Here is a 14,994-nt window from a genome sequence, read left to right on the forward strand (position 1 = left end):
AAGAGTACCAGAGATGAGGTTTACCACCAAATCCTCAAAGTGATTTCAGGCACAGATTTTGAAGAAGGTTGCCTGGCTTGGAAGCAGCAATCTCCCTTTCACAGAGGTCCGGTGTCTTCTTGAGAGGAGGTAAGAAGATGAGTGTTAGGCAGAATTTTACTAACAATGCTTTGGATAGACATCAAGGACTTTTAAGGATTTTTAAATGTTTCTCTGTCACAGTTCTTAATCTCAAGAGCACTTAAAGCATGTATCTAAAAGATTTTTCCTTTCTGTTTCCTCTTTGTTCAAAAAGGAAGAGATTATGAGGAGTTCAACTTTCTGATTGCTTGTTTGTTTTTTACTTTTCATCCTGGGGGATTTAAATTACCTGTATTTTGGGGGCCAGCTCAGCAAAAACACACAACAGGAGCAGTGTGCTTGCAAGCAGATTGTGCAAATGTTTCTTTTGTGATGTGTTTTCTTTTGTATTGCTGTAGTCAGCGACTGCTCTGGATCCCATCCTAGGCCACAAGCCAAGAATGAGAAATAAGGCTGCAAGCGAGACAACAATTCACAACCACAGTATTGTTTGACTTGGAATACTCACCGGGGTAAAACCTACAACAGGAATACAAGATGCTTTAAGTAGCAGATGCTGATTTTAATCTTTCTGGTAGTTAGTGAGTCCACCTTGGCCAGCCCACAGAGCCAGGAGGGACCTGGCAGAAGGATTTCTTCCTGGCTATGTCAGCAAGGAAATGGCAGCAGGAGCAAGGGTTGTGAAGCACCCAAGGTGATCAGCAGTGTAAGTAGGAAGCATATGAATATAGGCTTTGTTAGAGAAAATGACTGTGCTATCAGTGAAAGTTAGCAGCAGCAGATGAAGATGAATGGTCAAAATGGGGAAAATATACCTGTGTTTAGTCTCTAGGAGTTTCTAGACAAAAATACAACAGTCTCTGAGCATACACATTACATGAAAAGGCAAAGATAAAACTGTTTTGTTACAATACGGAAACAAAAAAACGTAGGAAAGGGAAAATAGACACTGGGGGTTTTATTCTGCTTAAAGAGGGAGTAAAACATTAAAAACTACTGCAAAATTCTGACATCAGAGTAGGATAAGAGAGCAACATATAGTAACCAACATCCCTGCTATGAAGTAGTGTAACAGTTTTAGAAATATGTAGCCTAGATTTTAGAGAAAATTAATGCAATACAATGCAAATGCTTAAAGAACACTCCATTTTACAATGCAGCTTTAAAATTATTTAGGAGACATTATGGTATAAATATTGAGTATGGGAATATACCACAAATTACTGTACAGGACTCTATAAGCTCTCTAATTTCCAGAGCTGTTTTTGTTTGAATTGTTCAGAAAATGTTGACAAAAAACTTTTTGATAAAAGAGAAAACCTCTCAGAACAGTTTGTGATTTCCTAATCCAGCCCAGACTCCCAGTTCCTGTCCATCTTTGAGAATGCTCTGGGTGGGATCCAAAGCCTGTGAAAGCCATGGACGGGATCCCACTGGCATTCGGCAGGTGGGACATGAGTGCCAAGTCAGTGTCGGGATGCCTCTTGAAAGCCATATCTCTCACTGCAGATCCCAAACATTACATCTAGGCCTGAAATAATCCTCTGTAAAGCAAGCTACAAAGGCTTTGGGTGTTTCACGTTCACACTTGCTAGTGAAAATGAAATGGCAAATAGTAAATTTGTAAGGATGGCAATTACAAAATGAAAATAGCGCAGGCATATTCATTGGAAAAGTTATGTGTTGCACTTTCCAAGAAGGGAATGCAAATTGTCCTTCCTATTCAGGAAGGCCCAGAGCTATCAGCTCAAGCAGTGCCTGTACCCTGGCCCTGCATCAACTGCAGTTTAACTGGCAGGGGGAGGCTGAAGCTCTCCAAGCTGTGCATCCACAGCCGTGAGCATGGGCAGCCACCTCTCTGCTCAGCACCATCCCTCCCTCCAGTCTGCCCCAGTGTCAGTGAGCTGCAGGGCTCCACACCCTCTGCTTGCCCAGCACAGCTGGGCTCTCCTGTGTGCCTCCAAAATTCTGCATAAAGCAAAACAGGAAGATCAATGGACAATCCTAGAGGAAAATGTTAGAATTGCAAACCTGTATTTACCACCCACCAGAGCCAGAAGGGAAAGGTGCAAGTGGCTCCTCACCTAACCTGTGCAGGCAATCCAGCCAGTTCTCTGGCACCTCCATGGCTACACTGTTTTCCAGAAGTAGCTGGTCTTTTGTCTCAGATGAAATTTATTTGTGTGAAATGACAAAATTACCACTAAGGGCAATGGAGTGCTAAAAGCAAGATAAAAAAGAAAAGCAAAACAAAAAAATCAAAACCAGAACAACAACAACAACAAAAAACCCCACCAAAAATCCCAAACCAAAATAAAACAAAACAAACAAACAAACAAAAAAAAACCCAAAAACCTGTTCTGGAAAAAGGTTACAGTTAACTATTTTTTTGCAAATTAAAGGCTTACAAGCAGAAGAGGTCGAGGACATGAAGGACTCCTTGACTGCCCTTTGACTGAGCACCATCCCAGGTGTACAAAACAGACATACCCAAAGAAAAGTGAAATGCCAAGGAAGTGAAAAAATGGAGAAAACTCAAATTAACATCACCTGCCATAAGTAGATTTTCAACCAGCCTCTTTTTTTTAACCAGTGATCCTAAGCAAGAAGTCGCACAGGCTGTGGGTAAAGCAAATGGCACAGGTTTTCTGTCTCCTGGTTTGTCATGAGGTCTGATGGAACTTGGATGAGATTTTTCTAGGTTTCTGCCCTGTTTGGGTTCTCAGGTGTGCCATTGTCACCCTGAAGCTGTTCTCCCTGCCAGTGCCTTCTTGAGGTATTTTATCCCTATCAAGCTACATGTTTTCACTGATTTTCATGGAATATTTGGAGTATTGATCTCCTCTCAGATTTATTAAAATGGGTCAGATTCAGAAACTGTTGCTAAAGACATGATATAAGTTCACATAAGTAAATACAGACATGAATATTTGTCTGCAGGGCTTTTTGTTGTTGTTGTTTTGTTTTATTGTGGGTTTTTTTGTTGTTGTGAGGGAATCAGCTTAAAATATTATCTGGCAGAATGAGATTTCCCTCCATCAGTCACAGTGAACATGCTCTCCTATTTCATTCATAGTTCCAGGAAATAATAATAATTTTAGTGGGAAAGTTAATCTGTCAGGATTATGGCATTCAAAATGAACTGCAAAGAGAAATAGAGAACCATAAATGATAAATACACATAAACTAATTGCTGGTTTTATTTTATCAAGTCACAGAAATATAAAATGCTCAGCTCCAGGGATTCTAAATGGATTGAACAGTATTTTTTTAAAAGAAATCTTTCATTTGTTTTATTCCAAGATAATGAATAAGTGGCCCCAGGACAGTTTTGAAAGGAGATAATGCACCTCAAAAGCTGATTTCCTTTTTCTGGCAACACATTCTAACTGTAAAAGTACTTGGATTAAGTAACTACACTGACTGGCTGTCAGTGCTGCAAAGCAACTCTACAAAGCCACCTTAGTTGCACTTCTTATCCACAGCTATCTTTCAGTATTCAAAACTGTCAGGTATATTTTCTTCTCATGTGAAAACACAATTTCCTCTTCCAACTTCAGGTGCAACCTAGAGAGCAAGCAGCCCAGCAGCTGAGGAATCCTGAGATTTGCCCCCCTTAAAGCCTTGGCAGCTCCTCATGCCTTCCAGCACTCTGTGGGATGATATGGGGCATCCAGACCATCACAAAAATATCAGTGACCTGGCCCTTTCTGCTGGAGGGTAAGAGCATATCTAAGTGTTCATGGCAGACTGTAAGCAAGCTGAAGAGTAGTTTGTTCTTTTTTTTTTTTTTTTCTTTCAATTTGAGATATATAGTGGAGTTAGGTGCTTACAGCTTGCTGAATATGAATGGGAGGGGGGTTCCCAGGAAACTCAGGGATCTTAGGAAACTACCTGAACAGACATGCAGAAGAATTTTTACATTGCTAAAACCTCCTCCCCCAGACAAAGTAAGATTATAACAAAGAAGGATAGAAATGGGCTTAGGATAACTGAATGCTGCTCCTGGTAGGTCACTGTTTTTTGGGGTTTAAAGACAAAATTAAGATCAGGTGTTAATTAGGTGTCTAAATAAAAACAGAAAAGACAAATAAGGAGATTCAAAAGCCAAAGGCTTATTGTAAGGCCTAAAATTTACACACAGCAGTATGAAACCCAATCTTATAAGTCCATTTTACTTATCAAATATTTTCCTAAAACTTCCTTGTGCATGCAGCACACAGACGACCATGACTGGCTGGTGTCTCTACACCTGTTAACATTTCTGTACAATGAAGGGAACAAAAATGCCCAGCCAAAGGGAGGAGGCAATATGAGCAAGTGGATTAAACAAATAACTGGTGATAGATACGGGTTTGCACATGTCTCTGCCTTGCTGAATGATGGCAAACCAAACTCCTGCTGCTTTAGATCCCTGGCTAAACTGGGTACTGAGCCTTGAGGCCTTCAGACTGGAATTTCTGGCCTGCTGTGAAACCAGACACTGCTGCAGCTACTGCAAACCAGGAGCTTCAGCACTGACCTTCAGCAAAGAGCTCTGTGCAATCACTGCACAGAGAGACGCTGCAGTCTCCCCTTCACCCCAGACTGAGGATGATGTATTTCCCACCAAAATTTGAATCCTTAAGAGGTACACCTGGCAAAAGGGGTACACTTGGGGTAGCTGCAAACCTTTGGGTGCCTCAGGTAGAGCAGTTGCAGAGCTGTGTTTCACATTGCCCCAGGAAAACCATGGAGCCTTCCAAATCTCCTGGCTGCCCAATTAAAAAGACAGGGGAAATGTTGAGGAATACACCTAGCTGTGTGTTTGCAGTCCTCCAAAAGAGAGAACAGACCATTGATTTGGTCCAGTAAAACCTTGGTTAGAAATACCAAGTCCTGCACTGTCAATAGTGCTGCTCACAGATATTACTTCCCTCCAGCAGTTTCACTTCAGTGTAAAGTCAGACAAAACTGTCCGAGGGGGCCAGTTCAGAACAGAAAAGCAAAGCTGTTCTCTAAGGTTTGGGTGTGTTTGCACCTCTATAATAATACAATTTCAGTGGGATTGCCAAAAAGTGGGGGATCAAAATACTTTGCTGCTTTTACAGGCATCAACAGCCCTTTGTTATATAATGAAATTCAAAACCTAATTACGGTTACCTAGTATATAGTACAAAAATATTATCTCTTTATATATACATGGCCCTACAAATAGCCTTTTGCTAGTATGCCTCAGTTTCATTGAATGTGTTGATGTTTATAGCTCACTTTTCAAAGCACCTTCAGGAGACAGAAAACATACAAGTGCCTTAAGAAATGTTGATTTATGAACTATACTGGTCTTTATTCTTCTTGTAAACCTGGGTGGAAAATTGATCAGCTATAAGCCTGCTATAGATCTCACAGGTTTGCAAGATATATTATTGTATTTCAAGATTATCTGATGTTGCAAAAGATTTTTTTCCCCTTCTTTTTTTCTTTACCATGGTCATACATTTTCCTGTCTCATTTTTTTTTCTACTGTTGTTGGAGTTACAGAAGCTATCAGAAAATAAAAATAAAGAAGAAGAAATCCTAGAGAAAGTAGCTTTGGGCCACCCCAGGTTTTCCCAATCCATCATAGCGTGGGTTTTATTTCATACCCCACTGAGGTGGAATTCACAGAATGTTTCTTGAATTACCATGAGGCAGTCTTATAAGACAATTACTGTCTTTTTCTCCCCCTTTTGCTTCACTCTGCTTTTGACAGCTGTTGGCATTTATTATATAACCAATGGACCCAGCATTAATTTTCAGTAGGCTACAGATCAGCTAAACTTTAAAGTAATATGTACAGAATAGGAATGCTCAAATGTAGGATATTCAGCTTGCAGAAAACAAAAATACTTCAAAATTTCTTTTAATCAAATTTTGGGCCGACAGAAGAAATATGAGAATTTTATCAAAATTTTCCAAAAATAATGTTTTTACAATGTTAGAGTAATAAGAAAATGCTGACATTTTTATGAGAACAAAAATGTCATTTTACAGGAATAACAGTTTTGATAGCTCAAAATCCAACACTGTTCCTGTAGCTCTTTTGTTTGGGGTAATATCAGGGAGCTATGGAGCTCTTTGTAGTATTCCCCAAATGTCACCTGCCTTGAGAATCTCCCAAATACTGATTTTTTTTGGTAAGACACTATCATTAAACAGTACTACATATTCCAAGGTAAATTATATTCTGGGTCACTTATATTTTTATTATTTACTCCAAAAACTTGTACAGATCCTGACCGTGTAAAAAATTATTTTGTAGACATTGAATCTTAGTTTCTTTCACTGGAGTCTCCATTGAGAGACATCAACAAGATTTCTGGAAAAGGAAGAGTTTCTTCATTATTAACACAGATGTTAGAATGTGGACTGGAAAGTGGAATGTGGACTGAGACAGAAGGTTAGGAGAAAAGCTTCAATTAATCCTCACATTAATCACACCTAAAGATATCCATCAGTGATCTTGACATACACCTGAAACAACTTTTTAGATATAGATGGAATGGCTGTTCTGCATATCTCAGTCTTATGGGCCTTTTTTTTTTTTTTTTTTTTTTTGCATAGACAGTGATTTTCTTCTCAAATTCATACCTCTCCTGGAGAAGTCACTGAACACGTAAAGTTGGAAGAAAGTATATGAGAAGAAATCTCCTATGCTGAGGTTTTGTATTTCCATGTAAAGTCAAGTACAGTAATTTACTGCATGAGATAAGAAGGGCCAGATGGACCACAGACCCAACCCAGCTGGTTCTAACATTCTTGTTGCCACCTTTCGATCAACAATGTGATAATTATGCACTCTAAATGCACTCTAAATAAAAAATATCTTTGAAGAATTCCTTAATCAAGAACTTTACTGTTACAGCCTCCTGCTGGAAACATTCTTTTCCTTGACATGAGCAAGTTTAAGTGAACATCACCATGATTTGTTAGGTGGGAGGAAGCTGTATGACAAAACACTTCAGAGATGCAATGCTTTTTGCCAAGCAGCTGAAACTGTTTTGTTGATAAATGTTCATGTCTCATACTATTAACACTGTCACACAGGTAAAGTTTGATCTCCTGACAAAACCTCTCGTAGCTGTCTCTTAATCTATTCAGTAATCAATATTAACACTCTCAAATGTCTCAAAATGTTCCTTTTAGCTTGTTTGTTTCACTATATGCTATGTACACACGCACATATTTCACTCCATACATTTATCCTGAACATATATTTCATTCCAAGTGATAATACACATTTTCTTTAGTAGCTGCAATAACCTAGGATGTAACAGAAAGATGAGCACTCAGATAACCTGGCAAAGAGCACAATATTAAAGATCTGGGAAACAGGGGAGGCAGCTGCTAACACAAACCTGCAGCTCATACTGGCCTTTGGGCTCCATCAGGACCTCAGGAAAGTCTGGCACTTTTGTCTGCTGTCTTAGGAACCTGTTTGGCTTTGTAACCTCAACTCTGCCTGAGCCCAGCAGGAATGGGCAGAGCTCAGTTGTTGATGGAGGAGGGCCCACCCCTCTCGTGAGTGAGCCTGTCACACCTCAGGTCTTTAGGCAGACAAGTAGTAAAAGATGCAGTTCTGTGGTAAACAATAGATGGTTTGCCTATTCCACCTGTCTCATAATATTTAAAATAAGCTGTGATGATGCATAAACCCAAATACTAGACGGGCTCTCACACCTAATCACTCCACTCTGAATGGTAGTGAAGAAGTGCTTTCCAGATTAACTACACCAGACACATTGACTCCATCACGGTGAAGCAGATTCCATTTTTCTTTGAAACACAGATTTCCTTAAGACCATCAGAACTCAAAAATTAAAAGAAAATTAGCTCATATCTTGGCTTAACTGAGACCTGGAAGGATAGAACAGTTATTTCTTGGAGTCCAAATGAGCATAACTTTGCAAAGCTGGAATTTTCACAAGCAGACACTGCATTTTAATAATTTATCTTCTCAGAGGAGCATATTGTACCTTGAAATAAAGCCTGAAAGGTTTTTTTGCCCTGTAGGGAATGCAGATACAACAAAGGAAAACTGAAAGCCATTTGGCTGCTTGTGACCAACTCAGAGTTAGAATTGGCCAAATTCCACACATGAGTGGGACACAAACACACAGCGGCTGCAACCAGCTCCAGTGCCAAATTGCAACCATATTTATAATCCTTTCAAAACACTTGGGTCCATTTTTGTGGGAACAACAAACATATAAATAATGAAAAAACAGTATTTCCTTTTGGAAGTGAAGTGTCCTCTCCCCCACAGCCCCAGTAAAGGCAGTCATGTTGCATTTCCTGCTCCTGAGGTTCATAACACCAGCTGTTAACATTTGTAGTTTCTTGTGAAGACTTTTTTAGAATAAACATGATAAAAGTAGGACCACTGAAAGTTGTGATATATATTGTATCTTCTGACTAAATCTAGGAAAAAGACATGGACAAATGTTTTTCATAATTTATATGATACCTGTTCCTGTGAAGCTTTTGTTTCAACATCAGAAAACTGGTTTACTCTTTAATATGCACTCAAATTGCATTTGGTGGCTGCACAGAGTGAGATTTTGTACCTATGCTATGGGGCTATTAGACTTGTAAGGACAACAAAGAATCTCTCTTGACGCTCAGACACTATTGTAAAGGCAAACTAATTTCTGTTGATACTAACCTCTCAAAATACCAACAGCATATTCATCTATGTTCATGCATATATTCAATGTATAAAGATATTTGATGTTTATACATAGCCAGGTTATGAAGATTGAGGACAGACCATTAGTTAGTCACATCTGTCAACAACATTTAAAATTTATACCACATTACACTGTCTCCTTTACTGTTGTGTGATGCTGAAATTTAAAATTTTCCATTTGAAACTCTGTTTGAAGAAATGTCCATCATTCTAAAGTTCCAAGAGATCAGCTCCCTCCATTGTCTGCTATAACCAATTCATCCTCAGAGGATAAGTCCTACACCATCCAATAATATTTCTAACAGCACCAGCATCCCAGATTGAAAGTTGTTTTCATATCTGAAGTAGCAATTATTTATTGAAGACATTGATGTAGCAAACAAAAAAGAAGCCAATATTTTACACTGAAATGGAGGGCAAAAGGAAGGAAGGAGGGTTGTTCCCTGCAACTGGGCAAATGTGGGCTGCATGATGCCACTTTCAATTCTGAAACATGAAGCAGAGCTGCAGTAAAACGACATTAGTAGCTTTCATATGATAATTGGTATAGAAGAGAAGGTTGTTTCTGGGTGGAGCAGTAGCCAAGTTCACTGAACCTAGCACACCATTCAATCAACCATGGAAAAAACAATGGGAGATAGAGATGGGGGAGACTTTTATTTTGACTGGGTAGCAGACATGAAGGCAAGGGGTGAGTATAGGGAGGGGAAAGTATGCAAAAGTGAGAATTCAAGATAGCTAAATATTTGAAATATCTCTGAATGCACATATATTATTTATAACTATAAAATAACAATCATTCCCTCATCGACATACAGGGAGGCGAACCAAGTAAATGCAGATTTAGATGGGACATTTAACATATGAAATAATGAAAGAGGATGGTGGCAGTCTGCCAAGTCTCCCCCTCCCTACTGCTCCTCTCCCCAGTCATTGACTTTCAAAGAGAAAAAAAAAAAAAGTCTACCCCGACTTCCAGGAGATGCTGTGAGAAGGGATTTACACTTAGTAGTATCTTCTAAATAGTCCTAAATAAATTCAAGTTTCAAAGAGGTCCTTGCATGAAATGTCTTTTTAGCTCACTGGGGCAGACATATCAGTTGGGATTTTCCTGCCTATGTCTTTTAGGTAGGATTTTTCACCCCTTTTATTTGCTGTCTTTTGGCATAATTTTATTCTTATTTTAAAATAAATGCAACAAAAGGCAATTCTATTTTCATGGAAATTGCTGGCAGTATGAATTTCAGCTCATTTCCAGAAGAATAATCTTTGTGCCGGTCAATTCAGCCAATATAGATTGCTGGTTTTCACACAGCAAATTACTAATTAATGACAAATTAAATATTGTTCTATATGAAGATGACTTCAGAGGTGGTGCATAAAGTTTGGGATTCCTGGAATATATTCAGACTGGCTGCAGTCCATTTTCATGAAAATATGGCTGTTAAAATCATGTTGTTTTTTTGTGCTACCCAGCACAAAATAAACTCTCCTGATGCATAAACATATTTCCTTTACTCATATAGATATTTACATTTGATTCAACACTCTTGGTGCAGCTGAAGACATGTTTTTACTGCAAACCCACAGAGATATCACATTAATGCTTTGCTGTACTGTTTGGAAAACATCATTCAGGCTGCTCTGAAAAATGCAAGCCATGCTATCAAAATGCATTGCTTTACAGCATGGCTTCATTTGCAAGGAGTGTGGGGAGGGTTCACAGCATTGGCCCTCTCAGGGTTTCTTACTGGAGGCATCATTTCACAGTTGGGAATTTCCAAGCACTCAGGAGGCGTTTCATTTTCATCTCACTGAAATGATGAGGTTGCATTTGCTTGACTTTATCCTATCTGTGATACTGTGCTTGTGAAAGATTCCTGGAATTCCCACTGTGAACTGCCCCACAGACCCACAAGGTTATTCCAGGATGCCCTGGCCTTTTCTCCAGCAGCATCAACCTCCCTTGAGCCCGGCCACACCAAGCACAAAGCACCTCTAGGAGCTGCAAACCTTCTGCACTGTGTCCTACACCAAAAATTCAGGCATCACCTGGTGTGTATCAGATGCATGCCTGATGCAGGGCTAGTAGCTTTGACTTGGTATCCTGATGCACACTGCATTCCCACACTGGATTTACTGGAATATCTATCACAAGATCAGGAATCACCATATTTTGACATATATACCAGAAAGGACTGTGAGACTATAGGGTGACAGATAGAACATTGAGTGGAACATTGTTTAGGGGAAAGAGGCATGGCTGAAGATTTTGCTGATGAACCAAAGGATGACTGCTTGGCCTAAAGAAATTTTAGTTGCATCTCAGCTGCTTTGTACCACTATAGATTTCCTACCTAGCATCCACTAGGTGTTAAACAACCAACCCCAAGAGCCTGTTTTCTCTAGTGACAGATGGTGAGGCATGCTGAACTATCCTCCCCAGACTTGAGGAAATGTGCAATAAGGCAGGAAAGATTTAGTTTTCAAAATAAATTGAATGTTTGATCACAAGTTAGCATTCTGCAAAGCTGTGTGCTGTTACTATGACAAGTTCTTAAAACTGGAGCTAGCTAATAAAAGAATTTTATTGATTGTCATGCCACATCAGGTCAGAAATTCATTTAGTGTTTTATTGCATTCTAACACCAGATGTTTCAGAGGAAGGTGTGAAACTCCCATAACAGAGAATTATGCAATAACTTGCTTATGAGAGAATCTTCTTTCCAAAGCCCAATGCTTAATGGTGAGCATTATTGTTCTTCTTCCTATGTACTGTCTTCCATGTTCCAAGGGACTGCAGCTTTTCTTCCCACATACAACCAGTGAGTCTTGCAGTCATTGTTATGTTATTCTAATGTTACCCATATGCAATGAATTCCACAAGTTAACATATGTACAAATGATATTTCAATCAATATCTACTCTTTAAAAAAAGACATCTCTTTATATTATTCATGAACAAAAACCCTTATCTATCCTGCACTAATACTTATTGAGGATTTTTTCTTATGCTTTCCTCAGAGTTTCCCTCTCTAAATACAAAATTCAGTAGCAATAAAGATAATAAATAAAAAATGAGCCATGCACATACAGCCCTTGGCCTCTCTATACTTTTCTGTGTTAGGTAAGAAAAGATCACAATGTATTTGAACTTATTTATGTGAAAGTTTTATGCTCAGTTTTTGTTTAGAAGCTTTTCATCTGGCTAAGCAATACAAGTAACTAAAGATTTTTGAGCATGTAAAGAGGAATGTAAGGAATATGTGTTTGCATATCTAAAGAAAAAAGTTCATAAAAAGGAAGCCAGATTACAAAATCAAAAAAAAAAAAATCTGCTACTATTCTGAATGTCTACTAAAACAGAGTTTTCATAAACTTTCCTGACAGAGGCTCTCTTCCAAGAAAGTTAATGAAACTGAACACAAAGCAGATGGGAATACAATCAAGAAAAATTCATTTTCCAATTCCATTCAGTTGTTGTTAGATTTCTCTTCTCCACTCATCTACTTTCAAATTCCTCATCTGTTTTACGAGTTGCTACTACTTACTCTTCCTATAGTGAAAGATCAATACATTCATATTTTTAAAGTATTTTCAAATCTCTGAGTGAAAGAAGCAACTATATCAAATTCATTTTGGGTTTATGAAAAGAAAGAAACTTAGAAGTTACTTCAGTGAAGGCTTCAGAATCCAGATCAATACAGAACTGAGGACTGCATACAGTGAATTTGAATAGAGTGTTATGTTCATGTTGTTCAGCTTGGCTCTAAGCCAATAGAGCACGGGTGTGGGCCAAGTTTTACACCCTGTGAGCAGTGCCTTGACATCCAAGACACTGCTCAGCCTTAAGTGCTTCACTGGACTGGGGCCTTGGCTGAAAGGGAAGTGCCACAACCATTAGGATACACAGGAATCCAGTGGATCTCCCTGTTAAGTCTCTTTTTTGTCATCCCAACTATTTTTTTCTTTCGTTGATAAGCAAAGATGTTTAATTTGCCAGCTTTCATAAGGACAGAAGTTATGCAACCATTCCTTTCAGCTGCATTGACATCCTCAAAATAAACCACTACATTTTTAAGTGTAAGGCAGGAGAAACTACTTCAGAAATAAAAGCCCAAATTTCTTTCTCTCTCTAAAGTAAATGAAAGCCAATGGTATTTGGCTCACATTAAAAAGTTTTATTCAGTTTAGGCTCTGCACAAGGAGAGAACTAGCACAGCAAAGCTTTGCAGAGCTACTGAAATGCTGCCTTAGGCTCTTCCATACGGGATATGAGCAACCACTCAGGGTTCATCAAGGATTTTAGAAATGCATCTCTGTCTATTTGGAAGATAAGTACAAACTAAATAAGGAGCTGACCTTACTGACAAATACTTTCTATCAGTTTCAAGCTCATTTGAGCTCACCTTCTGGTTCTCTTAACTCATAGAAATTTGGGAGTTTGTGCTCCTCTGCCTGAGTGTATCAGGTACCACCTTACAGTACAGGAAATGAGAATTCCACAAGGGCAGTGGCTCGCATTTCATAGAATCATGGAATACCCTGAGCTGGAAGGGACCCACAAGGATCATTGAAATCCAACTCCTTTATTACATTGCTTCCCACAGGCCATGGGTGGGGTAAGTCTACGTTTGTATTTTAGCTGGATCTAGGAACTTTCAAAGGAAATTTTCTAATCATAGTGACTAACCACACCTTAGCTCACAACACAGAGTAAACTCTGAGGGCACAAACAGATTCCTTTTTAGATGAGTATTGTGTGGTAAAAGCACTACAGAGGTCAGCTCACACCCTCCAGGCACCAATGGGATCAAGCTGCATTTAGTCCAGAGGTAAAAGCACAAAAATTCTTATCTCTGTAAAAGGTTTTGTTCTAATCTCTTGCAGGTCTGAGAGGAAAATGTAGACATTCAACCCAATACCATTTCTCTTCTCTTCTCTTCTCTTCTCTTCTCTTCTCTTCTCTTCTCTTCTCTTCTCTTCTCTTCTCTTCTCTTCTCTTCTCTTCTCTTCTCTTCTCTTCTCTTCTCTTCTCTTCTCTTCTCTTCTCTTCTCTTCTCTTCTCTTCTCTTCTCTTCTCTTCTCTTCTCTTCTCTTCTCTTCTCTTCTCTTCTCTTCTCTTCTCTTCTCTTCTCTTCTCTTCTCTTCTCTTTTCTCTCCAGCTCTTTCACCTTGTAGTAGGGAAGTTCCATTTCACACACATGGATGGGATGCATGGGCAATCCCATGTGACTATATTTTCCTGGGCTTTGAGATACAGCATGGCAATGAAGTTCATTAAGGTGATCCTGGCACACACATCCCACTTTTTGGAGAGATGCACCCTCAGTTTGCCTCACCATTAGTTCCACAAGAGCCTTAGAAACTCTAAGGCTATAATTACATTTGCATAAAGCATTATGCTTTATTCAGTATTATATCCATTTCTATTTACATTAAAGTTTAAGTGCTCCAGCACCTGAAATATCATACTTCCACTAAGAGCTTTTTCCTACTAAGTGTTTCTTTCAATTACCTCATTAAGGTATGAACACAACTATGCCAAAATGAATATTTTTTTCCTGGCACAAAACCATGAAAATATTTACTTTATATTGTGAGAGCAAAGTTCTGTTCAAATAAAAAAATTAACCTGGGGGTATTTGCAGTAAAAATGTGTCTTTTATAATTATGCCCTTGTATTAGAACAATCCTGGTCAGTCAAGAATCAGTCTGGCTGCAGATTCCTTCCTCTCTCTCTCATGTGAGGTTGAGTGGAAAAGCAAAGATGAAAGCAAGGAAGAGGTTTTATAATTCCTCTTGCAGTCATTTCTTTCTCTGACTAGAATATGATTAAAGATATCTCATGTAAACTGGGAATAGGCAACACTTCCTAGCAGCTATTTCAAATTCTGCCCTTGAGGATTATATAATAATAAAAAAATCCTCATTCTTACACAGCATTTTTCATCCACAGATTTCAAAGCCATGTTTTGTTTCACTACTGGGGCACCCCACATCCGTGTGGAAAAGCTTTTCTCCTGCTGTTTGCTGGCACCCCTGAATGGCTGGAGGGGCAGTGAGGGGGGTGTTGCATGGTTGGATAGGATCAGAGAAGGTGCCAGGAGAGACTTTTCACTGTCCTTTGCCAGAGCACCTGGCTCTGTGCTGGCTGGGCTCTGGTAAATCCTGGGGAGGCTGCCCTGAGCAGGGAGCATGCTGGA

At 39.1% G+C, this 14,994-nt stretch overlaps 1 long non-coding RNA gene across 1 annotated transcript; it reads left to right on the plus strand.

Moving 5' to 3' along the window:
* The first annotated feature begins 492 nt into the window (after nucleotides 1-492).
* On the plus strand, nucleotides 493-6,861 carry LOC128791093 (uncharacterized). The gene is made up of 3 exons (XR_008431968.1): nucleotides 493-787; nucleotides 3,642-3,801; nucleotides 6,664-6,861. It is a non-coding gene; the product is annotated as an uncharacterized LOC128791093 (long non-coding RNA).
* Nucleotides 6,862-14,994: the final 8,133 nt, after the last annotated feature.

Source organism: Vidua chalybeata, chromosome 7 (assembly GCF_026979565.1).
Source record: "Vidua chalybeata isolate OUT-0048 chromosome 7, bVidCha1 merged haplotype, whole genome shotgun sequence".
Taxonomy (NCBI): domain Eukaryota; kingdom Metazoa; phylum Chordata; class Aves; order Passeriformes; family Viduidae; genus Vidua; species Vidua chalybeata.